Source organism: Tamandua tetradactyla, chromosome 8, assembly GCF_023851605.1.
Source record: "Tamandua tetradactyla isolate mTamTet1 chromosome 8, mTamTet1.pri, whole genome shotgun sequence".
In the NCBI taxonomy this organism is placed as follows: Eukaryota; Metazoa; Chordata; class Mammalia; order Pilosa; family Myrmecophagidae; genus Tamandua; species Tamandua tetradactyla.
In genome coordinates, this window is record NC_135334.1 from 106,646,734 (window position 1) to 106,673,188 (window position 26,455).

At 39.2% G+C, this 26,455-nt stretch overlaps 1 long non-coding RNA gene and 1 other non-coding gene across 2 annotated transcripts in view; one reads left to right on the forward strand and one right to left on the reverse strand.

Annotated features, from left to right (window-relative positions):
• Window positions 1-19,073, forward strand: part of LOC143644815 (uncharacterized) — a 207,538-nt gene extending 188,465 nt beyond the window's left edge. Inside the window, exon 4 of the long non-coding RNA XR_013156885.1 lies at window positions 18,579-19,073. This is a non-coding gene — a long non-coding RNA (uncharacterized LOC143644815). The remainder of the gene's footprint in view (window positions 1-18,578) is intronic.
• Window positions 19,074-20,683: 1,610 nt separating this feature from the next.
• Window positions 20,684-20,802, reverse strand: LOC143645451 (U5 spliceosomal RNA). Its single transcript, XR_013157156.1, has one exon. It is a non-coding gene; the product is annotated as a U5 spliceosomal RNA (small nuclear RNA).
• Between the last annotated feature and the right edge of the window lie 5,653 nt (window positions 20,803-26,455).

A 26,455-nucleotide genomic window follows, 5' to 3' on the forward strand; every position in this document is an offset into this window, starting at 1 on the left:
CTGCAAAATATTCTGGGAAACTAACAGCAATATATCCCCTTAGATCAATAAGAAGTAGATAAATTTTTAGAGCCATGTATGGTGTTCATGATTATCCTCACCCTTTAACCTATCATATTTGGACTATCCCCACTGACTACTTAGAGTTTTACAGCTGTAAGGGGCCCTGGCTATCATCTAGACTCCACTCCCCTTTCCCTTTTATGAGGCTATTCCCTCATCAGTCAGGAGAAGGATATCACATTCTCTTTACCTTTTGGACTTCAATATTCATAGTGCCACTTCCAAGGCTTCCATTGTCCTTTTTGAATATTGGCCCAGTTATTAAGCCTAATGCATGGTTGCTTAATGCAGAGGGAATGACAAAAGGGTCAATTAAGAGAATCTGTGCTTCTCATTTATTCTGTCTTGTGGGGTTGTAATTTCAAGTGGCCTTTCCTGCTAGGTCAAAGGAGTTTTCTGAAATAATAATAATAATATTAAAGTGTGGGGGTATATGTCCTCAAGGAAAAAGAAAAAAGAAGAAATCTGCAAGTCATTTAAATGATTTAGAATGGCAAAAGAAAACTAACTGAAAACCAGAGAAAACAGCAACAGTTCATAACTCTACCTGCCAACATTGGGCAGCCTGAAATATGGGTCTGACAGGCTGCGGCAGAGGTTGATACTCTTGGGAGCCCCTTATTAGGAGTTTACTAGGAAATGATTATATGCTTCAGCTAAACAGTCTCCATGTGTCTGCCTCCCGGGACGGGGGCTGCAGACTCGGGCGAATGGCCTGCTGGGACTGTGGGAGCCAACCTGTCTGCAGTGGACAGCAAGAGATCCAGGACCTGCCAGTCCGGAGAGGCTGGCCCAGCCTTGGCAGCTGGTGCCCATAAAAACGGGCTGTACAGATTGAAACACAGTGTCCAGAGGATGTCGTGAGCTTAGTTGCAGTTGGGGAACTGTTTGGGGGAGGCCAGAGTTGAACGTTTCAGGCAGGAAGCTGCAACTGCCAGGGAAGGCAGAATTCTTTGCTGGTTCTTGAGATTGGACTGAATGCGGAAGGACTCTTATGTAAGGTTGGGGTTCTAAGAAGGAAATACACAGCAAGCTGTTATTTCGGACCCAGACAAGTAAATAACTCTAGGTGAAAGGTCTGCTCATAGGGATAAATAGGGTGCTAAGCAAGACAGCAACCGGCTCCTTCATTATGGGTCAGATTGCCCAAGTCCAAACTGCATCTCTGCCACTTGTTAGGTGATTGACTTCTCAATTACTTTATTAACTGACTTCTGTATTACTTTAATCCCTTTATTAACTGTCCTCTGCAAAGTGGTAATAACAGCAGTATCTACCCCATACAGTTTTTAATAAAACAATTGCATTTAAGGTATTAGACACTGCGGTAGATTAAAGTGTGTATCCCAGTGTAGCCATGCTCTCAATCTTAATCTGCATTTCTATGAGTGTGAACCCATTGAATAGAGGGCTTTTTTTTTTTTAAGAGAAGCTTTAGGTTTATGTAAAATACAGGCTTCCCATTTACCATCCCAATAGTAACACTACGCATTGCTGTGGTACATCTGTTACAATTGATGAGAGCACATTTTAAGAATTTTGGGGGTGTATACCTAGAAATGAGCTTGCTGGGTCATAGGGTAATTCTGTACTTAACTTTTTGAAGAATTGCCAAACTGATTTCCACAGTGGCTACACCATGTTGCATTCCCATCAACAATGAATGAATGAATGTTCCTATTTCTCCACATCCTCTCTAACACTTGTAATTTTTTGTTTTGTTTTGTTTTAGTGGTAGCCATTCTAGTGGGTGGGAAATGGTATCTCTTTGTGACTTTGATTTGCATTTCCCTAATAGTTAATCATGCTGAAGGTCTAGTCATGTGCTTTTGGCCATTTGTATATCCTCCTTGGATAAATGTCTAGTCAAGTCTTTTGTCCATTTTTAAAATTGGATTGCCTTTTTGTTGTTGAGTTGTAGGATTTCTTTATATTTTCTGGATATTAAACCCTTATCAGATATGTGATATCCAAATATTTTCTCCCATTATGTAGATTGTTGCTTTTCTTTCATGATAAGTCCACTGATGTACAAAAGTGTTTTAATTTTGATGAGGTCCCATTTATCTATTTTTTCCCTCTTGTTGCTTGTGCTTTGGGTGTAAAGTCTAAGAAACCATTGCCTAACACAAGATTCTAAAGATGCTACCCTATGCTTTCTTTTAGGAGTTCTGTAATTCTGGCTCTTGTATTTAGGTCTTTGATCCATTTTGAGTTGATTTTCATATATGGTGTGAGGGAGGGGTCCACCCTCATTCTTGGCAAATGGAGATCCAATTTTCCTAGCACCATTTGTTGAAGAGACTACTCTTGCCCAGTTAAGTGGTTTTTGCCACCTGGTAAAAAATCAGTTGGCCATAAATATGGGAATTTATTTCTGAGCTCTCAATTCATTTGCATTGGTCTATATGACCTTGTGCCAGTATATGCTGTTTTGATTAGTCTTTGTCTTTATCTAAGTTTTTGTCTTTGTAATAAGTTTTAAGACCTGGAAGTGTGAGTCCTCCATCTTCATTCTTTTTCAAGATGGCTTTGGTTATTTGGAGCCCCTTACTCTTTCGTATAAATTTGAGGATTGACTTTTCCAATTCTGCAAAGAAGGTTGTTGGAATTTTGATGGGGATTGTGCTAAATTCTGTAAATCAATTTGAGTAGACTTGATATCTTAACAATATTAAGTTTTGCAATCTGTGAGCATGGAATATCCTTTCATTTACTTAGGTTTATTTATTTTAGCCATGTTTTCTAGCTTCCTGTGTATAAGTCCTTTGCATCCATGGTTAGATTTATTCTTAGATATTTGATTATTTTACTTGACAATGTGTATGGAATTTTTTCCCTTGATTTCTTTTTCAGATTCTTCAGTTCTAACATATAAAAACACTGCTGATTTGTGGATGTTGATCTTGTATGCTGGCACTTTGCTAATTTAATTTATTAGCTCCAGGAGTTTTGTTTTAGATTTTTCTAGGATTTTCTGAATAAAGGATCATGTCATCTACAAGTAGGGAAAGTTTTACTTCCTTTCCAATTTGGATGTCTTTTTTTTTCTTGGCTAATTACTCTGTCTAGAAATTCCAGTACAATGTTAAATAACAATGCTGACAGTGGGCACCTTGTTTTGTTTCTGATCTTAGAGGGAAAGCTTTCAGTCTTTCCCCATTAAGTATGATGTTAGCTGTGAGTTTTCCATATATAACCTTTAGCAGGTTGAGGAAGTCTCCTTGTACTCCTAGTTTTCTAACTGTTTTTAGCAAGAAAGGGTGCTGGATTTTTAAAAATACCTTTTCGTGTCAATTGAGGTGATCATATGGGCTTTTTCCCCCTTCATTCTGTTAATGTGGTGCATTGCATGAATTGATTTTCTTATGTTGAACCACCCTTGCATATCTGGGATAAATCCCACTTGATCAGAAGTCCTCGTTTTCTTGTCACCTTTTGTTACACACTATAAATTTTGAAATTTTAAAATGTTAACGTAGATTTATTCCCTGAGATGTCTGTTTCTTGAGTTTGTAACCAGTTGGTGCTAAGACACAGATTTTCTTGTGAGACACAGGAAGGTTTGCCCCCAGCGAATGCAAAGTGCAGGGCCCTTTCTGGCTTGTGCCTTGTCCTGGCTTGTGCGGGCAAGTGGCCTGGGAGCTCCCTCCTTGCAGGAGTTTGCAAGCTCCCTCCCCTTCCCAAGAGACAGAACTTCTCCCTCTCCAGGTTGTCCCACTGCTAAATTTAAACTTTTGTCCCAGGCCATCCTCCTCAACTGTTTCTTACACTGTTTTCATTGTCTCAAGCTGCTTTTGCCTGCAGGGTAAATTCTGGGAGGCGGATCATGCCAGGGAGGCGTTTCCTAAGTCAACATTTCCCTGGTGGCACAAGGCCAGGGGCCCACAGGGGGAGTGCTGGCTGGCTCCAAACTGCCCTGGGGAGGGTACAAGAGACAAGGGGCCATGAAGAGAGTCAGGAGCGTCTTCCATGGCTCCCTGAAGCTGTGCTTTCTTGACCTGCCCAGCAAATGCAGCCCTGTCCTGTGCAGCCCTGAGGGGATCCCATCTTTATGTGCCCCTAAGGGGGATCCCATCTTTATGTGCCCCCTGCTGCCTTTGTTGGGGGCGGGGCTGGAACAACGGCCACCCTCAGAACCAGGCCCCTCCTCAGCCGAAGTGCTGATCAAAACAGTGATTGGTGGTTGGCCCTTGCTTGCCCCGGATCTAGGAGAAGTGCTTCTTCATGTCCCTTTCTAGAATCAGCAAAGCTAGGCCTGGGCTGGACCCCACTGTCCCCTGCCTGAAGAGTGGGGTAGGCAATGCTAACCACCTGGAGAGAGCAGGTCACCGGCATTTACCCGTAATTTGCCTGCCTCTTCCTCCCGCTCTTCCCTGGTTGCTTTACAGTGTTCTACTGGACTCCAGGGTTTCAAAATAGTTCATTCCAACAGCTCCTGCTTACTTAATCGCTGTTCTCATGGAGGGGCTGATTCCTGGAGCTTCCCACCCCACCATCTTCCCATGCTCCTTTCCTATAGGACCGGCTGGAGGATGCTATTTTTAGTTAGGGTGTGTCCCACTGAGTGACACTGGGTCTTAGTCTGGAGTCCTGGAGGGTTTATAAAGAGAAAGAAATTGAAAGACAGGGTCAGAGAATGCTGGAAGCCAGAAGTCTACAGAACCCAGAAGAGAAAGGAGAAAACATCAACACATGACGCAACGCCAGATAAACAAGCCAAGGAACCCCAAGGCTTGTCTGCCTCCAGCACCAGGATCTTACAGACTTTGGGGGGAAAAGCAGAACCTTAGTGATGCTTTGATTTTGAACTTCTGGCTTCAAGACGATGAACAATAAATGCTTCTTGTTTAAGCCAAACCAGTCTGTGGCATTTGCAATAGCAAATTGGAAAACTAAGACAGGCACAAAGTAAGTGCTCAATAAATGTTGGCTATTATATTAGAGGGGAAGATCATGGAAAAGGATATAATTGTACGTGCCTAAGCCTCTGATCTGGTGTGGTGGGGGAGAGGAGAGTCAGAAATGTAACTCAAAGGGTATGAACACATCTTGGGCTCATCCCTGCCATGACAGCTGATGAGCCGGATTGACCATATTACCTAGCTATGAAGACTGAGGCCATTGCTGTACTGCCCTAGTTCATTTAACCCAGAACCTGGGGCACCTCTGAGGCCACCGGGGAGGCTTGTTAGGGGATGCAGATGAGGGCAGTGAGACAGGTCAAAAGAAGAAAGGAGTGAGAGGTCTATGATGCGCTCCTTTCTTTTTTGGCTTTAAAGAACAGGTAGGTTTGCTGAGATTGTTTCCAATGGATACACATACTTAATGCCTCAATGCTATAATTAGCTTGAACATTTTTTTTTTGTACCATCATTTACAGCTAATTTTACTACCTGATACTTTCATATAGGTAAATATCATCTCCCCCCATGTGATACTGGTGGTAAATGGGTTAAAATTTCCCATCTGATTTGTTGACTGAGCCAGGTGAACTTGGTCAGGCAATTTGTTAGGAGCATTGAAATATGGTCAAGAAGACTCTCTTGGCTTCGAGTTTGCATTTGTTTTTCTTTTATCTTTCTGAGTCATAAATCTTTGATAGGGAAGAGTGAAAAAGGAATGAGAATTTTAAAAAAAAGGAAGCATGAGAGGGCTCTTTCTCTCCCCACATGTTCATCCTCTGAGCTGGGGAATAGCGATTACAAAACATGCTGCACAATTCAAAAATCTCTCACAGTTTCCATAAGGGAAACCATTTCAGAAAATAAATTCTTAGGGCTCTGTGCTACAAAATATAGCTCATTATGAATGAACTCCATTCAGATTAACATGACATTCTGACTTGGGATAATTTCCATTTTATGGTGTATGAAAATGACAGAATTATAAATAAGAAGCTGAGAGTCCTTATCCGAAATGGCTGGTGTGTGTCCCGGGCCTCGACCTCAGCATCTGTAAAATGGCACAAGTTATCTCAGAGTGCAGTTGGCCTCTGATTAGGCAGGATTCTCCAGAGAAAACAGAACTGACAGGATATCTATCTACATATCACTTTTCAGGGACTCACTTCTCTTAAGGGTCTTGTCCCCCTCTGCACGTATTACCCCCAAATTGCAATATTTGACCCTGCAGCCATATGAGATTGCCAAATTTACCGCTGGCTTCTCTGCTTCTCCCTTTTAACAGAAGTTGTCTGCACTGTCCCTCTGGTGGCTTCTTGAACCCTGACTCTCCCAAATTAACAAATGGCCTGGGGGTGGGGGCGAAATGGCTGCAAAATATAAACTCATCTCTTTGTGATTCCCTTCTCTCTGGCATCTTACTGTTGCAAATACTGTTTACATGAATTGTTCTTTGACAGCTTTTCTTTTCTGATTTAATCTGGCTCTTCTGGCCATTCTCAGAAGTATTAATTTGTTACTGTGGTGGCTTTAAAAACATGGAAGTAAATTATTTGACTCCCTTCTATTGGGAGGTGAGGTATATGATCCCTCCCCTTAAATTTGGGTAGAATTTAGACTACAGTGGAAATCCTACACGGCTATTCAGCTTCTGCTTCGTGCTGATGGAACATTTGCTCTTAAAGACCTGATGCACCATCTCAAAAGTCCCTCAGCTCTACGACTTCCATGCTGATGGGTCAAGTGTAGGTGCCCTCCTGGGCAGTCCCATCGAGCCCTGCCCAGGTGCCACGTGCATGAATGAGGCTTCCATCTTGGAAGCTGACCCCTCAGCTCCAGTTTCTCTTCCTCTCCACCTGAAGTCACCCCAGCTGGGGCCCCAGACCGCATAAGCAGACAAAAGCCGTATTCACTGCATGTTCTTTGAATTCTTGATCCATAGACTCAATGGGCATTATAAAATGATTGCTGACTTATGCTACTAAGTTTTGGGGTTACTTGTTATATAAAAACAAATGAACAGAATAGCAGCATCTACTCCAACAAGTCAGAAGCAGAAGCCACTGTAATTTACTCTGATTTTTTATTATTGTTATTATTCTATAGACACTATGGACCAGACTTAGGGAAGAGAATGGAGTAGGGATAGGAACATAGACAGAGGTAGAAAATTTTCCATGGTCCTGTCTGTTTTAACCTGGAAAATTAGAAAAAAAAATAGGACATTTTTTTCCTTTAGCAGGCCAAGCTCCTTGGTGTACCAGTTTCTCCACCTTCCCACCTCAGTTTAGCACTTATCAGGACCTTCTTTTGTTATTATTACTCATTTCTCCAGCTTTCTCCCTTTTTACCTCCCTCCCCAGCCCAGTGTAGCTGTTCCATCTTTGCTTTCAGAGCTTCAGGACTGTACTCTCTGCTTAGCATCTCTTAAATCAATCATGAATTATAGGAATCTATCAATCATAGACTCTTCAGTTGAATTAAAGATGTACAGGTCTAAACTCCTACTGAAAGCAGATAGTCCCATCCCTCAGAGGTCATTATGCAGCTTCTGTCAATTAGATTTTCTTTTGGTAAATTGGAATTAGAAAATATGAAGAAAACGTAGAGAGTTAGCAAAGGATGTCAAAAGAGTGATTTAATAGTATTTACTATGCAAAAGCTGCTGGGAAATAAAGAAGAATAAGACACAGTTTCTGGCCTCAAGGGCATCACAATTTATCAGGGGATAAAAATATTCAAAAATGATTATACAACAATGTTAACGTATAAACAAAGAATAATGCATCAAAAAGGAAGGAAATCATTTTACTTCGGTACAGGGGGACCCTCTGGAAAAGTTCCACAGCAAAGGTAACATCAAGCTGGGCTTTTTCCTCATTTGACATGGTTTCCAAGTCTTTCTATATTCCAATAGCCACTCTTCACCTGGACACTATCCAATTCTTCAGTATCTGGGAAACGTAACTCCCCTACTATTATTTAGACTTCAGGTCAAGGGACTGTCCCCTTGTTTGACTTAAATGTGATAAGTCTATTTAGGAAATCTAAGATTTCACCAGCATTTTTATCAGCCAGATCCTATTTTTGAGTCCCCAAGCAGTTTAACGTATATTAAAACTTCTAGAATATTTTTAGACGTGGGTTATTTTGAAATTGGATTTTACACTTTTGATATATTGAAACTGCATTCAAAACTTTACATTAATTCCCAGTTTGAGTCAAGTGTTACAGCCTCTGTAGACTTTTGTTGGGATGAAGGGAAGATGGGAGAAAGGTTTCATCTCAAATTCTAGCAAATGAGCTAACTCTTGTGAAGTGTAGTCTGTCACACATTTAATGAGCAAGCCTTTAGTGTTTTTCTCCAAGATAATAATTAAAAATGTTGACCAAGACAACAATGTAATTAAGACTAAGATAATAATACATCAGTGGATTTCCCGTTATGTGACTGACTTGCATTTTTTATTAATATTTTTATTTTTTTTTTAAATACCAAAAAACACCAAACGCAAACATTCGTAACTTTTGATCATTCCGTTCTACATATATAATCAGTAATTCACAATATCACCACATAGTTGCATATTCATCATCATGATCATTTCTTGGAAACTTTGCATCTATACAGAAAAAGAAATAAAAAGAAAACAGAAAAAAATTCATACATACCATACCCCCACCCCTCCCCCTCACCGATCACCAGCATTTCACTCTAAATTTATTTTAATATTTGTTCCCCCTATTATTCATCTTTATTCGATATGTTTCACTCGTCTGTTGATAAGGTAGATAAAAGGAGCATCAGACACAAGGTTTTCACAATCATGCAGTCATATTGTAAAAGCTGTATCATTATACAATCATCTTCAGGGAACATGGCTACTGGAACACAGCTCCACATTTTCAGGTAGTTCCCTCCAGCCTCTCCACTACATCTTGACTAACAAGGTGATATCTATTTAATACATAAGAATAACCTCCAGGATAATCTCTCAACTCTGTTTGGAATCTCTCAGCCATTGACACTTTATTTTGTCTCATTTCACTCTTCCCCCTTTTGGTCGAGAAAGTTTTCTCAAACCCCTGTTGCTGAGTCTCAGCTCATTCTGGGGGTTTTCTCAATCGCTTGATGCTGAGTCTCAGCTCATTCCAGGCTTTCTGACTGACTTGCATTTTAACAGAGGCCTTCTGGAGAACAAATACCTTTATTTAAAGAAATGGTATAGATGATTGGAATGTTAGGCATGATAGATGGCCATAATGAGATATCCAATTAGTCATGAGGTCCTTTCTATGCTTCTTAAGTCAGACTATCTGGGCAGCCTTCCATTGTCACGTTGCGGTCTCTCCTTCACTCAAATCTTCCTGCCCATTGGAATCACCTTGAGAGCTTTAAAAAATGCAGAAGCCTGGGTCTCACCCCAAGATCAGTGCAGCCCAGGCTTTGGAAGTTTTGGAAACTACCCAGGGGATTCTAACTTGCAGCCAAAGAGGAAAACCACGAGTGTGCAGAAAATCATCAGCTCTAGAAGAAACAGGGTCTGTAGGTCAAACTGGATCAGGCACTAGCTCCATCAATTAATAGTTTTGTCACCCAAACCAATTGCTTAATCTCTGGACTTTAATTCCGTCTATAAAATCGAGGCTATTGCTACCTAAAATGCAAAGATAAGGGAAGGATTAGAAGAGAAAATGTGTGTAAAGTAATCAGGGCATAGCAGGCAAATAATGAATGTCCCCTGAGTTGATCTATAGAATGAGGTCAGCCATGGCTGGAGTGTAGATTCAACACTCTGGCTCTCACCCCTGCTGTGTCTCAGAAGATCAGATAACTTCACCTTTGGTGACCTGTGGCTGAACTCGCCAGCCTCGCAGGATGAGTTATATATCATTTAAAATGCACAAATGTTGCTTAGCTGAGAAATAGAACATAATTGTCTTTAAATTTCCAAATAAAAAAGAAATGCTTCATTTTCCACTTGTAGCTATAGAAGAACATTCACTGCTCAAGTTTCACCACAAAGCCTTTCAAGTGTGTCACCTTATTCTCAATTCTTTATGTTAGATGACTTTTCATAAATATGGGGCATTTTTTGTGTGTGAAACTAAGCTAGAAAAATAAATACTGGCAAGAACAGTTTTCTTAACTATTCCTTGTGGAATATCCCACTCAAAATACTAGTTAGAATAAAAGTTCTCAAGCTCTGAATTGATAATGGTCATTGAAAAGAGATTCTGAAAGTGATGTATCTTGCATTTAATGAAAATTAATGTGTTCTTAATTTTTTAAATGAGAAAATATACACTGAGAAGTTAGACTATAGATTGAAAGTTCACTAACACTTTAATATTAAAAATATGCAACTGAAGCTTATATTAACTAATTCCTGCCTTCAACCCAACCTATAATAATATGAGAAATAAGCAACTAACATGAGAAAAGTAAACCCAAATTTATCTCATCTCTTCTTGTTCTTTCTAAAAAATTTATTGAGACCTTATTGTGTATTTTTATTGTGGATATGAACATGAATGTAATACATGGTTCATGACTTAAAAAAAAACTCACAATCTAGCACAAAAAAAAAAAAGCTGAATAAGTTGTAAAGTCTAGTTAACCATATTATACCAATGTCAATTTCTTGGTTTTGATTTTGTTCAACAATCATATAAGATGTCAGCATTGAAGGAAGCTGGAAGAAGGGTATGGCGGTACTATTTTGCAACTTCGTTTAAAACCTTTTTTTTTTAAGTAATTATAGGCCATCACTTCCAAGATGGAGGCCTCACTCATGCATGTGGCCCCTGGGTAGGGCTTGGATGGGACATCCAGCATGGCAGCCTTAGAGTTGAGGGGCTTTTCAGATGGTGCATCAAGCCTTTAGGAGCAAGTGTCCATGAGCACAAAGCAGTGGGTCTATAATTACTTAAAAATAAAAAGGTTTTAAAAATCCAATATAGTAAGAGAAGCACTAGAGTCAGGCAATTTTCTTTTGGGATCACTGAAGGAGACATGACTCTGCATGAGGGAGTGACGAAGTCTTCACAAAGAAGGTGATATGAAATCTGGCTCTTGGAAGATGACTAGAAATTTCCTTGATGTAGGAGTTTCCTGTGCCTGCAGTAATAAATTATCAAAGTGTTGCCGGCTTAGCAAACACAAATTTATTCTCTTCAGAGAAGTCTGAAATCAATTTCACTGAGTATATTAAAACTTCAACTATATGAGACCAAGGGAAGAGATGTTTATTTGGTGCAAAACTTATATTTTTTGTAGCACACTATCTAATTTAATTTGTATGGTCAGCTTATTTGAATACCATAACTATATGGAACCTTGAATAGCAGTGAGACTTTATTGGTTTTTACAGGTTAGTGTGATGTCATGGAACATCCCAGAGTAATTTGGGCAGAAGATAAAAAAGTATGTGCATAGTCCTCTTGATGAACTGGGGGGAAATGTGGAAATAAAAAACTTCCCCACCTAGGGAAGACCTTATATTTTCACAAGCATTGCAGGGACTGCCAAGTTGATGGGCCAGACCCTTGATCTTGGGGCTTGCCCTAATGAAAGTTATTCCTACCAAGGAGAAGCTAAGCCTACTTATGATTATGCCTAAGAGTCACTCCCAGAAAACCTCTTTTGTTGTTTAGATGTGGCCTCTCTCTCTCTCTCTCTCTAAGCCAACTCCACAGATGAACTCACTGCTCTACCCCCTATGTGGGACATGACTCTTAGGGGTGTAAATCTCCTTGGCAACTTGAGACATGACTCCTGGGGATGAGTCTGGTCCCAGCATGTGGGACTGAAAACTCTTCTTGACCAAATGGGGGAAGAGAAATGAAACAAAATAAAGTTTTAGTGCCTGAGATATTTCAAAAAGAGTTGTGAGGTCATTCTGAAGGTTATTCTTATGTAGTATATAGTTACTCCTTTTCAGCTTTTGGCGTATTGGAGTGGCTAGAGGGAAATGCCTGAAATTGTTGAACTGTAATCCAGTAGCCTTGATTCTTGAAGATGATGATATATAGCTTCTAAGGTGTGAATGTGTGACTGTGAAAACCTTCTGACTTACACTCCCTTCTAGCCAGTGTATGGCCAGATGAGTAAGAAAATAAAGACAAAAATTAAATAAACAATAGGGGGAGATAGGGGTTATGGGATGTTATGGATATTCTTTTTTACTTTTATTTTTATTTTTCTTCTTCTTTTTTTTTTGGAATAATGAAAATATCCAAAAATCAACTGTGATGCAGAATGCACAGATATTATGATGATACTGTGAATCACTGATTGTACACTTTGGATGATATGTGTTATGTGAATATATAATATATACTGATAGAATTGCATTAAAAAAATCAAGGTGTCAGCAAGCCTGATTCCTCCAGAGGGTTCTAGGGAAGAATTCACTTCCTTGCCATTTCTGGCTTCTGGAGGCTTTCCATATTCCTTGGCTTTTGCCCTTTTCCTCCGACACTTCAGTCTCTTGCTTCCATGATCATATCTCCTATGTCCTCTTTTATAGTCAAGTCTCCCTCTGCTTCCCTCTTACAAAGACACAGTTAAGGGGTACACAGGTGGTTAAGTAGTAGAATGCTCGCCTTTGATGCGGGAGACCCGGGTTCGATTCCCAGACCGTGTACCACCCCCCCCAACACACACCCCCCCAAAAAATAAGACACAGTTTGGGCCCATCTGATAATCCACAATAATCCTCCCAATCCATGATCCTTAATTTAATCACATCTGTAAAGTCCCTTTAACCATATGAGGTGAAAGTCACAGATTCCAGGAATTAGGACCTAGATATCTCTGGGGCCCTTAATCGACTTACCACATTTGGTAAGAGTGACATTCCTTGGGGTTTACGTTTGTGAAAAGTAACTTTCACAGTTGAATCATGGCAAATAGTTTGTCATGTCTAGGGTACAAGGAAGGGAAGTAGTGGGATATTAAGTTTCGTACAGTAGATTGGGATCATGTTTTGAATGGTCTTGATTGTGACCTGGCTAAATGATCTTAATCCTGAAAGTTGTGGTGAGCAAAAGGATGATTTTGAGGACTGGAAGGACAAAATCGAATTGCTGCTAGGTCAATAACTCTGAAAAAATGAAAGGAGAAGGAGTAGTGACTTACAGAAAAGACAACAGGTGGATGCTCGTTACCGTCATCTGGGCAGGACATTACACAGGGGTGGTGGAGGCGATGGGGCACAAGGCCAAGGCAAGGACAGTGGTCACGGCAGAATGTTGACTGTTTTCTTCTGCCCCCAAATCTTAGGAATCCTGGATAAAATCTTACAACAAAAATTTCTGTTTTTGCTACACAGCTGAATTTAAAGTAAATGCCCAGGTGCCAGAAATGAAGCAGGAAGTCAGAGCCAGAGCTTTAAGGATATCAGACCAGATATTGCACCTATGGTCTGGGAGTTGGTGTTTTAGAGCCTGTGTGGGGATAAACCCATAACTTTGGACCCAAAAGGATAGGGTCTCACAAATCCAGGGATTTCAAAGGCCACTACCAATGGAAAGCAGACTAGAAAAACTCATATCCTTTATTATAGGAAGCAACACAGAAGCTTGCTGACTATCCAGAAATGTAGATGGAACCACTGATCCTACTTTAAAAGACAAAGTAGTGTCTAAATTTATTTTACTCATAGGCCAAGGAAACTCCAAACCAAGAAATTAACTCAAAAACTGATCCAGGACTGTTGAAATCTCTAGAGCAAAAAGACTACAAGATGGAAAGCAAAGAGAGAAAAAAATAAGAATAGTGGATGACCAAGCAACATCTGAGTAACAGGAAAGCAAGTTGGAGGGAAGATTATCCCCAAATAAATATATCAAAAAAACTTCCCCAATCTGAAGAACATGACTTTTCAGATCAAGAGTCCACTAAGTACTCAGAATAAAGAATTTTAAAATATTAAGAACCAAAAAGATTTTTCTTTATTTTCAAAAAGAAAAAATGTAAATGATCATTCATACAAATGATCTGAATGGCTTTAAACTTCCCAAGAACAATGTGAGAAACTAGAACTCAATACAGAAATGCTTGCAAAATTCTAAGGGAAAATTATTCTATTTTTGAATTATATACCTATCCAAATTGCTAATTAAACATAGTAGGAAAAAAGATATTTCAGACATGCAAGATCTAAACACATTTCTTTCTGAGGAATTTTGTCTGGAAGTTATTTGAGAGTGTGCTTTGCCAAAATGAGGGAATAGACCAAGAAATAGAAATACATGGGATTCAGGAAAATGGGTGATCCAAAGACCATAAACCAAAACAAACAAACAGGTGAGAAAATTCCTAAGATAAAAATGGAGAAGATCACATGAAAAAGATGAGGAAGAGGCCAAGGTAGCAAAAACATCCAAATGGGAAAAAATTGGAGATAACTCAGAGAGATTTATTGAAGAAAATGGAATTAATGGAACACCTCATTTACATGAATGTATTGAGAGGAGATTTGCACATTTGGAAAAGTGTTCATCATTTGATACTAAACAAATGATTTTTTTTTTTAAGAAGACAACTTTATGACCCCTAGGAAAAACAAAATGTTGTTAAGGAGAAAAAGTAATCATAGTAGACTACATGGCCCAGCTGTGAATAGTATTTGTATGATCACAATGTAAATACAAATACTGATCCATAGTTACAAACTAGCCATGTTGAGAGGCTGGGGTCTAGGATGTGTGTATGTGTATTGTATGGGTGTGTGTGCCAAAGACAGCAAAGGCTGCACAGCCTATAGTGCAAACTCAATAAATTATATCGACAACTGGAATATCAAGGAGTAGCAATAGATGGACATTATTATGCATGTAGTTTTTGAAATGCAAAGTTAAATACCAAAAAAATAAAAATCACCTGAAAGAGTTGAAAGGGTTTGCGTCTGGGTCTGGAGTTGGAGATCAGTGTCCTTCTTATGCTCATTGCTATTTCTAGGCCCTTGTCCCTTCCATCACTTTCAAAACCCCTGGCTCTTTTAAAGCAGATGACATTCAATTACACCATCTGTTCCCTCTCCCTCTTGCAGTCGTTTATCCCCTAGTGACCTCTCTAAAATCACTGAAGATTTTACTACTCAGTTCACTATCTTTCCCTCCACCATTACCCCTGCCATTAACCCTGGAAATTTCAATATTCACATCCAGCCTCTTACCTACTCAACCTCATTACTTTGAACAAACTTTTCCTCCACACCCGTGGTCTCACACTAGGTCAGTGATATTATTAGGAATTGCACCGAATTGCACTTCCAAAATTTTTAGTGTCAAATGCCTCACACTCTAAACATCAAAATCTTAACTAATGAATACTTACTTTCACTTACTACTTATTTTCTCCACCATACCCACTTCACACTTTTCACTAGCTCTCATCCCCCTCCTAGCCTCCCTTCCTTATCCAGCTACATCCGAAATTGATCACTATAAAAACTCTTTGTATGTATCCTCAACTACCTTACCTGTCTCCCCCTCCATCTCATTCTCCTGAAAAATCCCCAAGCATGAGTAGAAGTTAATCATATACTTCAACAATTAAACAGAGCTTTAGGCAAAAAAAACTAAAGAACTATATTGATTGGGTTTCATTTTAAATCTATGGCTCATATCTCAAGCAGACCCTCAGTACAGCTTGAAAATCCTACCATAGTTCATTAATTTGCAAATCTATTCTTTGAGAAGATTCTCTCATCTTATCCTCTGTTTTCAAAACTCCAAAATCCTCTCTCTCTTTTTAGTATCTATTAGTGATGGAACTTTTTAATTTCAACGAAGAGGCTCAGAAGGGGAGTTATCACTCAAATTCCCGTTTTGCCACTCACTAACTGAGGGAACATGGGCCAATTACTTATTCTATCTAAAACTCAGTTTCCTTGTCAGTCTATGGAGGGAAGACAGTAATAATAGTGTCTGGTTATGAATGTGACATAGTTTATATCCACAAAATGTTCACTAAAGGTACAATCATCTTTTCTTTCCATCACTAATTTTTTTAACATAACTACACATGTATCCAAGGACTTTTCTTACCCTTTTTGTGCATGTGTCTATGGACGCCACCTTCCCACCTGGTACATGGACCCATGATCTTGCCTTACTTTCTAGGACATGTACCTGTGGACCCTTCTGCTCCTTCTGCTGCAATGGATGAACTGTCCCTACCCCTATCTAAAACCCAGTTGTCCATAAACCCATATACAATGATTTGGTTCCCATAATTATTCCCTCTCTATCATGTCATATTTTTCTCTCATTGTTGGACCATCCCATCCATATACATACAGCCTCTAATATCTCCCATCTGAAAAATTCTCTGATTTCACAGTTTCCTCTATCTGTCACTTGTTTCTCTACTTCCTTATGGAGCAAAACTCCTTGAAACAGCTATCTGTGTTTGCTTTTCCTTACTTCCATTTCTCTTTTGAACCCACACAACACTTCCTGTCAAGCTCCATCTTTCCAAACTATCCAGTAAATTCTTAGTCTTCTTTCCATGCAGTATCTCAGCAGCATTATGCTTCTAGACTTCTGGCTTCCTTTAGCTTCCAGGACATGATGTTTTCCTCATTCTTTCTCATTATTTGAATTTCTACTCAAATTTCACCTCCTCAAAGAGTGCTTCCCTGACCACCCCATCTAAAGTAGCTTTCTTTCTGTTTTCTATTCTTAGTGAGATATTGGAGTCAAGAACCTGGACTCTGTAAGAGTGTTTTGGTTTAAATCCTGGCTGTATCACTTACAAACTCTACGACCCTAGCCAAGATACTTAATTTCTCCATATATTTGGTGTCTTTATGTGTAACATAGGGATAATGATAATGCTGATCTCATTGTGAGGATAATATGATTAAAATATGCAAGAAACTGAGAATATTGCCTGGAACATTTAAAGGACTCAATAAATGCTAGCTATTAATTTAAAAACAATTCACTGTCTATTTTCCTCCTTACAAAAAATATAAAAACTCCAAGAGGGCAAGGACCTTCTGCCTTGTTCACCATGGTATCCCCAGTGCCGAGAGCACCACCTGATGCACAACAGATGTTCCACATGCGTTTCTCAGAAGAATGAATGTATGCATGAAAGGTTTCCTGCAAGAGCTTCAGGAAGTGGGTTTGACAGTGTCAAATGTTTCAGACAGCTCGGCAGATGACGCTTTAAGCCATTTGTTAATCAGAAGGTTACTGGTGACTTGAGGGGTAATAATAGCCATAATTTATTGAAGTAGCTTGCAAAGTGTGCTAATCTACACAATGACCCTACAAGGAAGCCATTATTATCACTGTTTTATAGATGACAGAGCATTTCAGCAGTACTGTGGGACAGACACAAGATCTAAAAGGACTAAGAGATGAACAAGAATTAAAGATGTAGCGATGACTCTATTCTGACTGGCAGCTTATTTAAATATATTATTCTATACGAGAAGAAATGAATTGAATGATTACAGACATAATCTTCCAACCAAAGTTATCAAAGAAATCAGGTCCCATAGAAGCCAAGAGAGTGGAAATAATAGGAAAGAAATAAAAACAGATATTTTTCTTTTGGACCATTTTTAATGCTACAATGGTGATTATTTCAACTTAACTTATTCTTTGGATCCTTTGTGCTTGAAAATACATATGTTATATAAAAATTACCACCTTGGTAAGACTCTTACTGAATGAGAAAGATACGTTTACAAATCAAAGTATCACAAAGATTCCAACTGGATTTGGAATCCACATCAACTCAACTTCTGGCAGAACGACTTCAGAAACAAGTCCCTGGAATATTAAAGATTACAGGTCTGGAATTCTGCAAAGACCTCCGTGTCCTTCAAATCGTGGGTGGATAGGGTAGAGCAAGAATTTCTAGGTAGGCCAATAAAAACAAGCCTTCCAATAGCTTCTAGTGATTCTGAACTACATGTCAGGAATCTGGAACTGGGGTTAGAGTGTTTATATTGATCTTTCTAGGATAATTAAAGAGAGAGGTGCTTGCATCAGAGAAATTTGCCTCCCTCCTTGCTTTCTTTGGATGATGTGTCCCAATTTCCCATGTATGTTCATTCTGTTGTTTTTCCAGAACAAAGTCAGAAAGAAGCAGCAATGAAAAGGCCCCATAGTCACCTTTGATACAGGTTATTAAAAGTTTTGCCTTTTATTTTAATAGCCTCATTCTTAAATGGGAGGCTGCACACCATTGTGTGTTTCCAGGACAGTCAAGGACGATAAGCAATGCTCCAAAGGTGAAGCTGGATCCTTGTCAGGTGATGAGAAAGTGCAGCACACATTTATCAATGTATTCACGTCTTTTTTCTGTGTTAGTTTTCACCAGCTCTGGCCCTGCTCAGCCCAGCCTCCCTGTTTCAGTTCTCCATGAGCTCTTCACACTTCAGCATTTCCTTATTCCTTCCCCTATCCTGGCTGTGAATAAAGACGCCTGACAGCACATTGTCAGGGACCAGCGAAGGGTTGGGAAATCCGGTCTGCCAAAGTAAGAAGAACAATTTTATAATGCATTTCACACTTGAAGTATTGAAAATTAAAACTGAAAAATAAGCTAATCACACGTTTTTTTTTCTTTTCAATTTAAAGCCTCTATATTGCTGGTGTGACCTTTCCTGTGCTGTCCAGTGCTAACACTACCATATGAATTTCAAGTCCTCCGTGTCCCCATAGCGCCGTCAAGTTGGGGATTAAGTCAGAGACTCCTCCTCTGAAGTGCTGAGCTGCTCATCTGCGCTCTGGTCAGCAAAGGGTTAACAGAGTCTCAGCACCTACCGGGTTGTAAAAGGAACTGCTGAAGCTGATCAATGACCACTGTTAAGACCTGGAAACCAATTATAAACCTGAAATTTGTGATGAACAAAGCCCTGACACACTGGGATGAAAACTACTGAATTAGTCCAGTTCATTAAAATCATTAATAGTCATGAAATGAAAACCACCAGAGTCCAAAAAGGCTTAATGCTCTATCCATATTAATTAGATGGGAGCAAATCTGAACTGAAAAGCAGCACATGCTTTGTAGAATTAGCAATTGGTCTCTACAGACTACACAGATCTCTATTAAAATTCAGTTTAATTAAAATTGATCACGTTAAGAAACTGATGTGGTTAATTAACTGAATTCCTGGACTTCTTTTCATACATTTCACAGACGCCTTGTACTCTGCTTTCGTGGGTGACACTTCATGTTGCACAGAGCAAATCAGATTGCAGAGGTTAACTCTCTGTGTTCCTGGGGATGTGCAGACCATGGAAGGCGGGGTGCTGGCGGGGGAGAGGAAGCTAAGCTTTATTGAGAGTCAAAGACCAGGCTCTAGAAAACTCCTGCGGAAAAATTTTCACCGTTCGCAGTGTATAAATTAATGTGTCTCTGTCAATGACAAAGAGCTTCTCTCTCTGAAGCTGCCACCTCTGGAGGAGCCAAGCAATACTGCCAATAATAAGAGAGGGACTCCAATGTCAAAGGTAGGGAGCGTGGACTTGGAGAAGTCCAGCTGTGCAGCTAAATAGACACGCATCTTCGTTTTATTGCCTTCTTCTGTTTGGCTCACAGTGAGTCATTTTGTGTTTTCCCATCTGCAGAATGGGGATAATGAGATGTCTAGATGTCACCAGCGTATTGTGGGGCTTAAAATGATGACGATACCCTCTTGCCTCCAATCTACCTAGCTGTTTTGGGCCAAGTCTGCAAACCACCACTTCCACCCAAGTCCTCCAAGCTTCTTACTGCCCGCACAGTCTTCACAAGACTATTGTTTATGATGTCACTGTCCAACAATCTCCAGTGATTTGCATTGCTTATAGGATAAATTCCAAACTCTGTTGTTTTGGATTCAAATTTCTCCATCATCTGATTCAACCAACTCTCACCTTTTTCGCCTCCTAGCTCTTTTTGGTTTCAGCAAAACTAGTCAACGTAAAATTCTGAATTCTTCATTTTCTTGCAGGTCTCCAATCCTTTTTTTTTCCCCTCTTAGAAACATATTTCATTCCTGCCCATCCTTTAGGGTTCAATTCCAATCCCATGTCCCTGCAGTCCTCTTTCATTAACCCAGTCCTTCCCTCCCCTTCAGTAGGAGGTTTCATCTCAATTGCCTATTTGACTCTTGCTCTGCAAAGTCTGAGATAATTATGTACCTGCTCATATCAGCTCCTAAAGTGTTTATGACTGGACAGGCAGGGGTCATATAATATGTTTTCTTGAATCTTAACAGATCTCAGACCTAATGTATGTTTATAAACGTTTGTTAATGATGATGATGATGAACCTTTGATAGTTTCTTGCAATTTTTCTCAGAGAGGGAAGTTTACACTTATCTTATGATGAACTGATGGAAGTATTTTAAGTGTGATATTCTAATAAAAATGACAACTATAATGATAGATATTTATTAAACTCAAATGGCAAGCCTTGTGCAAAGGTCTTATATTTTATAAAGGAATCACCCTTTCTGGTTTGTTGCCAGAGAGTTGCAGATGCCTTTCTCATTTGCATCTATGATTGTGTCTTCATCTCATTTCTTTTCTTTTTTCTAACTTATTCATAATCTCTGACTTTTTTTTTACATATCTACATTGTTTATTTTATTGACTTGATGGTTTGTAGCAGAGAAAGTCTACAACAGCTCTCACTGTGAGTAATCACAAGGGATCTTAAATACAATCACTGTTATTTTTTAACCCATACATGGAGCCTTGATAAAAACCAAGGCCTTCAAAAAATTGAGTAGTGACTCATAACCACTTCTCTCCATGGAAATCTTTAGTAAAAGGTGAAAGATTTGCACGATTTGAAGAGAAACTAGAGTATTTTTTGTTTATTTTTTATAGGTCTTTTCAAAGAATCAACTTTTGTATGTATATATCCTTTGTTTTTTATTTTGTTTAGTTAATTGAAGACTGTATCTTTATTAATTCTCATTTATGAAGTTTTTGTAGATTTTTGTTAATTTTTCTCTTATTTTCCTTAATAACAAGCACAAAATTTCATAATATTACAGTTACCGTTTTCTCCCTTTCGTCTTTCTGAAGGTCACACATTTTCCCCTAAGCACAGTAAGGCCTTTCAATCTTTAGGCTTAAGTTTTTCTTAATTAAAGTGAATTTAAATATTGCTTTGCTTTCATCTGTTTATTTTTCGTCTTTGCAGATCTTCTACCATCTTCCATATCTTCTACACTTTCCTTCATGATTCAATATCTTTGTATTTTTATAATGCTTCGAAATACATATATATAAAATATGCTGGGTCACTGATTAATTCTCTCATTCACTTTATCAATTGCATTATTTTTTACTTTGGGTGCATGGTCCGGGAATCAAACAGGGTCTCCCTTGTGGAAGGCGAGCTTTCTACCACTGAACCCCATCAATGGCATTTTTAGTAAAAAAAATTTCTAAGCCAACATTTCTAGGTGAACAGATTCTTTGGGGTCTGCAACTTCTTAATTGCTCTCATTACTTTTGTTATTGTTTGGATTTAGTAATGGCCTGTCTCTTCTAACAAGCTACTTAGTTAAGAATCACCTTTTCTGGATGCTCTGAGAATGCTCCCTCTCTCTGGCTGCTAGGACCCCTAGGAGCATTGTTTTCCTTCGCTTCCTCACAGGGCTTAGTCTGAACTCACAGGTACTTATCCTTGTGTGTGGTGTTAGAGAGATCTCTGCCTGCATCCTTCACCCAGCGCCAGCTGGCAGGTGGTCAGTACCTGACTGAGGCATCTAAGGGGAGGAGAAACAGCACCTCTCCACTTGGAATAGTCTCTTGGGCAAACCCTACTCTTCCTCTTGGAATGCCAAAGTTTTCCAGTAGGTAGGCTTTGTCTGAGATTATTTGCCTACTGTATTTTGCTCCAGAATCCTGCATAGTTCCAGACCCTGCCCTGGTCCAGAAGATGAAGATGCACCCCAACTTTCTCCATCTGGGTTGACAGAGCCCAAAGGAACACTGTCACCCTCCAGGCCTTGCCTGCTTTCCAGACCGAATCAGGGGAGGAAGACTCCTTAAAATAGGAACTGAGATTAGAGAACAGCAGAGACACATTCAGGGGCTAAATTCCTAGCATTCTCCTCATCTATGTTAAATGTTTTTAAATGTGAACTCTAACTTCATACAGAAATAAACATAAATCATAAATGTCAGTATAATTAAAGATTATAAATGAACTCTTGTGTAACTACAACCTAAGTCAAGAAATAGAAAACTGCCAACAACTCAGAAGCTTCCTGCTTATCTTCCCTCTTTAATGCAATATTGTCCATGTTCCTCTAGAGTAAAATGCCCATCCTGTCTTTTAGGGTAATTCTTTGCATGTCTTTCTGAAAAAAAAGAGTCTTACCAGACATAAGTGTATGTGTCTTCCGAAAAATGTCATTTCATTTACCTATTTTCAAACTTTATATAAATGGAAACACACTGTACACTTTCTTTCCTGTTTTGCTTCTTTTGCTAGACATGGTGTTTTGTTTGTAATATCTCTTCATTTATATGTAGTGCATCCCCTTTCATTTGCTGTATAGCATTCCACTGAAGGAATATGCCACAATTATTTTTTTTTCTTTTTGCCCATTCTCACATCAATGCATATTTAGTTTGTTTCCAGTTCAGTGCTATTTCAAATAGTGCCTCTGTAAGCATTCTCAAGATGTGTTCTGATTCACACATACACAAGTGTTCTGATTCACACATACACAAGTAGCAAGGAGAATTGATGGCTAATAGGACTCCATATCTCTTACTTTATTAGATGATGTCATGCTGTTTCCAAACTGGTTGTACAATTTATAACAACCAGCAGCTCATTGGAGTTCTCATTGCCCCATGTCCTTTTCAACATGTTGAATTGTCAGACCTTTTATTTTTTTTTTACATTTACCAATCTGGTGGGTGTGTAATGTTCCCTCATTCTGGTTTTAATTTGCATTTCTCTGATTAGAGGTAAGCACCATTTTTGTTTTTGTTTTTTATACAGAAAAACAAAATAGACCTAAAGAGCCAAAAGAGCCAAGGAAGATAGGAGCCCACCTTCATTCTTTTGCTGGACATCCAGTTTTCCCAGCACCATTTGTTGAAGAGACTATTTGGCTCTATTGGGTCGATTTGTCCCCCTGTCGAAAATCAGCTGGCCATAAGTCTGAGGGTTAATTTCTGAACTCTCAGTTCAATTCTATTGGTCTATATGTCTGTTCCTGTGCCAGTACCATAAGGATTTTTTTTTTCTCCTACATGGGCAGGCTCTGGGAATCGAACCCAGGTCTCCAGCATAGCAGGCAACATGAGGTTTTGATTACTATACCTTTGTAATACGTTTTAAGACTGGGAAGTCCGAGTCCTCCAAAGACTCTTCTTTTTCAAGATGGCTTTGGCTCTATGGGATGCTGCGCCATTCCATATATGTTTGATGATTTGCCTTTCCATTTCTGCAAAGAAAGCTTTTGGAATATTGATTAGTAATGCATTGAATCTGTTTTATCATTTTGGGTAGAACTGACATCTTAAAATATAGCCTTCCCATCTATTACATGGAATATCCTTCCATTAACTTAGTGTTTCTTGCAGCAATGTTTTATAGGCTCATAACAACCCTTGAGGTAGGTACTATTATCACCCTATTTTACAGGTGGGGAAGCTGAGATTTAGTGAAGTTATATAGCTAATCATAAGCAGAGCTGATATTTGAACCCAGGCTTGAGCTACTCCCTGGCACTGTAAGAAGGGAAGGCCAGCAGTCTTGTGGATGAGAGTCTAGGGTGACTAATGGTAGAGAGAACAGGGAGGAGGCTGCAGCAGTTGGTGAAAGTTTTCCAAGAGTGTACACCACAAAGGTGTAGGCTTAAGAGATTGTTAGGGTCTAGGAAAGAAAAAAACAAGATATCAGATAAATTAGAATTTGAGTACTTGTGAGATTCTTGGATTTTAAGACTCAAAGCTATTTTTTAGAATAACCTTATTTTTTTTCAGATACCAAAATATATACATTTCATTGTCAAAAAATTTGGAAGGTAAGAAACCCACAAAGATGAAAATAAAAACCACTCAATTTCACTACCCAGGCATAACCACTATTAATATTTTATTTATTCCTTCCTTTATTTTTAAGCCCGTGGTAATTATATTTTGTTATAATAAACATGTAATATATGTTTTACTCTTGAAGAAAACCCCCTTCATACTAATGAGTTTATAAATGCTGAGTCCCTCCATCACATTTTAAATAACCAACTAGTTAGACGCATATATTTTAAAGTAACCTTGAGATCAAAATGTGCATAATTTTTGTGACCTTTTTTCCCTAAACAGAATGTTGAGAACGCTTTTCATGTCATCAAAAATTCTTCTGGAAATGGTTTTTAATAGTAGTACACTTTATGGTTATATCATAATTTATTTTCTAAGATACCAAACAACTCTATAATGAACATCTTTATAGATAAACCCTTGCCATATTTCAAATATTTTCTTTAGTATAATTTCTAAGAGTGTGTGTGACTGTGGATCATAGCCTTGCAAAAAATGTCACACTGGTTTAGTTTCTTTAGCTCAATTCAAATCGAACCCTGAGGTCCCATAACTCTGACTGCAAGAAATTAGATTTCCCCTTAGGGTTTTAGAAGAGTCTGAAGAGCTTATCTGGTGCCTGGAATGTTGGCAAAGGGCACATCCATCCAACCCCATCATTGTCTCTTGAAGCCACTTAACTCTGCTTCTGTACTACCCCTGGGCCAGGAACATTTTTTCCAGCCTGGGAACTTCAGTGTTTAGCACCCACCCAGCCACCCACCCACCCAACCAGCCACTCCAGAATTCCACACAACTGCTCTCCTCTGAGCTCTTGCCACCACCCTGGCCGGAGCTGCAGAGACCACTGGTCATTGCCGCCTTCCGTCCCAGACTGGGAGAGAAAAGTCCTGTCTTCACCTTTTCGTGTTCTTTAAAAGCACCCCTCTCTCTGTCCTGCTGCTCCTGGACACTTAACATAGGCTCTTTGAGGATTTGGGGCTTTTAACATGGGGCAGGATATGCTGCTGAGTCTCAGCAGCTTCAGCTTTCCAAAGAGCAACAAACTTCCCTTGGGGACAAGGAAATACCTGCTGGAAATGGTGGAAAAAAAAGGAAATTCTACCTGCTGGAAATGGAAAGGAGACAAAATAAGAGAAGGCCACCAATCAAATTACCTTTGGTTTTCATCTTTACACAATTCTAATGTTATATTGTCTTGCTATGCCTAGGCTTGTTAAGATGACTTCTGTCCAGTGGAAGAGATAGGACATAAGTAGTTTTTTAACACGAGATAAAAAGTGAAAGAAGTCATTTGGAAGGCACTGATTAGAATTCTAATGAAATGAAAAGAACTCAGGATATCTTCAAGGGAAGAGGAAATAAAGCTTGAAAATGGTAAAAATTAGACATTCCAAGCAGATAGGAGCTTCTGAGCAAAGGGATAGAGGTGAGAAATCAAGAAGCATGTCTAGAGTCTTGCTATTCAAAGTATAGTCCATGCACCACCAGCAGAAATCAACCAGGAGCTTGTTAGAAATGCAGAATGTCAGGACTCTCTCGGACTGTTAAATCTTTTCTGTTTTAACAAGAACACAGCGATTTATAGGCAATTAAGGTTTGAGCAGCACTTCTCTAAGACAGTGGTTCCCAAAATGTGATTGATCCCTAAGTGGCAGGATCTGCAGCACCTACCAGGGAACTTGGTAGAAATGCAATTCTCTGACCCCAAGCCCAGACTTACCAAAGCAAGATCTCTGGAGGTGGGGCCCAGCAATCTGATTTTTTTTTTTTTTTTTTTTGGTTAAGAAAACTTTTCATAACTTTTCATTAAGTACAGACCAACAATCTGTATTATTTTAACAGAGAGAAGACTAAACTTCAGCTTTGTATGAATACACAGTGTGCTGGTTTGAAAGGATTTATGTGCCCTAGAAAAGCCATGTTTTAATCCTCATCAATCTCATGGGAGCAACTGTTTCTTCTAATACCTATTCAGTACTATAGGTTGGAAACTTGATTAGGTTATCTCCATGGAGATGTGACTCATCAACTGTGGGTATTAAACTTGATGAGATGGAGATGTCTCCACCCATTCTGCAGCAGGTCTTGATTAGTTTACTGGAATTCTATAAAAGAAGTATTATGGAGAAGGCTTCAGAACGCTGCAGAATCACAAAGCAGAACGCCATCATCCAGTGACTTTTGGAGATGAAGAAGGAAAATGCCTCCCAGGTCCAGCAATCTGTTTTAACAAGACTTGCAAGTTGATCAGGTTGCGCGCTCAAGTTTGAGAACCACCGCTCTGGAGGAGAGGTTGAAAAACTCTTTATGGAAAGGACCAGATACTAAATATTTTAGGCTTTTCAGGCAACATGGTCTCTGTCACAACTACTCAACTCTGCCACCCTAACAGGAAAATACTCATAATCAATATGCAAATGAATAAGCAAGACTGTACTCCAATG